Below are 2,492 nucleotides of genomic sequence, written 5' to 3'. Positions count from 1 at the left end.
TACGTATCTCTGATTTTATATCTACATTTGAGTGAGGTGGGAGGGGTGATGTGGCATTAACACAAGACAGAACAAGAGGGGATATTAATAGGGTATTAAAAGTATCAACACAAGACAGAACAGAAACAATGGGTATTGAATAGAAGTGTTTGTAGAAAGCCTATTGGTCCATATTTCTTGATGCTTCTATATTGGAGCGGAGTCTTGAGGTGGGTAGAATATAGTTGTGCAATAATTGGCTGTTGATTGCTGGTGTTGACTTCTTGATGTGTAGTGCCTCGCAAACGTCAAGCCGCCTGCTATCGCTGTATCTATCGATGATTTCTGTGTTGTTTACTAGGATTTCTCTGGCGATGGTTTGGTTATGGGAAGAGATTATATGTTCCTTAATGGAGCCCTGTTGCTTATGCATCGTTAAACGCCTAGAAAGAGATGTTGTTGTCTTGCCTATATACTGGGTTTTTTGGAGCTTACAGTCCCCAAGTGGGCATTTGAAGGCATAGACGACGTTAGTCTCTTTTAAAGCGTTCTGTTTTGTGTCTGGAGAGTTTCTCATGAGTAGGCTGGCCGTTTTTCTGGTTTTATAGTAAATCGTCAGTTGTATCCTCTGATTTTTGTCTGTAGGGATAACGTTTCTATTAACAATATCTTTCAGGACCCTTTCCTCCGTTTTATGAGCTGTGGAAAAGAAGTTCCTGTAAAATAGTCTAATAGGGGGTATAGGTGTATACCATTGTTTCTGTTCTGTCTTGTGTTGATACTTTTAATACCCTATTAATATCCCCTCTTGTTCTGTCTTGTGTTAATGCCACATCACCCCTCCCACCTCACTCAAATGTAGATATAAAATCAGAGATACGTAAGTTCTAATCAGTTGTGTATTTGTGAAGTCTTTGAAAATGTAATAAGTTTTACGAAACGCGCCCGTGTCGCGTCAGACTAGAAATAAAAATGAATTTTGGAGAAGTGATTTTTGATTTACCTCCAACAGTGAAGCGTAATGTACGAAAGATTGAGAAAATTCGTGTTAGAATTATTAATCTTACTTTTTCGGTCATATTTAATAATATATATATATATATATATATATATATATATATATATATATATATATATATATATATATATATATATATATATATATATATATATATATATGAACTCCTAACTCCATGCACTCCAAGTAAGTTTAGTCTACAATCATCAGCAGATTTCCTAGAATTTATCAAATCTACCCAGCCCGATGGAATCATCGCTTCCCTGGACGTTGAATCCCTTTTTACCAACGTCCCAGTCGACACAACCATAGGAATGATACTGGACAGAGTATACAGAGACGAGAGCACCCCCAAATTAGACATACCTGAGCCACACTTGAAAAGTCTTCTCGAAGCATGTACAAAGGAAGCCCCTTTCATCAGTCCACAAGGAGACATGTATTTACAAATAGACGGAGTAGCAATGGGCTCCCCCTTAGGAGTTTTATTTGCTAATTTTTATATGGGAACCATCGAAGATAGGGTCTTCAGTAGCAGACAAAAACCAACTGTATACTGCCGTTATGTAGATGACATATTCGTAATAGTAAAAGACTCAGATGAACTAATTGACCTAAAAAGACACCTAGAGAGAGAGTCAGTACTCCGATTTACACATGAAAATAGTGAAAATAACAGTCTGCCATTCTTGGATGTACTAATAACAAAAACAGGAACCTCTTTAAGCACCAACGTATATACCAAGCCCACCAACATAGGATTATGCCTGAACGGTAGAAGTGAGTGCCCCCAAAGATACAAAGCCAGTGTTCTCAATGCTTATATTCGTCGAGCGCTTACCCACTGCTCTGAATGGAGCAACGTGAGTAGAGAGTTTGAAAGAGTAACTCAGGTATTGGTGAACAACGGATATAGCAACGCGGAAATAAACGCTGCTATAAGAAGACACTTGGACCGTTGGTATAATTCAGAACCTAGAACAGAAACCACAACACCCCAATAAAATTATATTACAAATCAACCATGCACAGTGAACATATAACAGAGGAAAGAATAATGAAAGAAATAATCCGTAAAGGAGTAAAAAGCACTACTCCTAACCAAAACATAAACCTGATAATATTCTACAAAACCAAGAAGACTTCCGAACTCCTTATCAAAAACAGCCCGAAGCCGACGGAGAACCCTCTACAGCAGTCAAGCGTTGTATACATGTACACTTGCCCCCACGAAGGATGTAACCTTCAATGTAAGTACATAGGTATGACGTCGACCAAGCTGACGAGGCGTTTGACATGCCATCTTCAATCTGGTGCCCCTAGGAATCACATGAGACAAGCCCATGACATTACTCTAACAAGAGAAATGTTGAACAAGAATACTTGCATAATAGACAAAACCCAAGATTCAAGAAGATTACAAATTCTTGAGGCAATTCACATAAGAATAGAGCGACCTACCATGAACACCCAAATCACGGAACTATTTACTCTA

The sequence above is a fragment of the Procambarus clarkii genome, chromosome 20 (genome assembly GCF_040958095.1).
Source record: "Procambarus clarkii isolate CNS0578487 chromosome 20, FALCON_Pclarkii_2.0, whole genome shotgun sequence".
Taxonomy (NCBI): domain Eukaryota; kingdom Metazoa; phylum Arthropoda; class Malacostraca; order Decapoda; family Cambaridae; genus Procambarus; species Procambarus clarkii.
The sequence above is the reverse complement of the archived record's forward strand: the minus strand, read 5'-3'. Positions refer to the sequence as shown.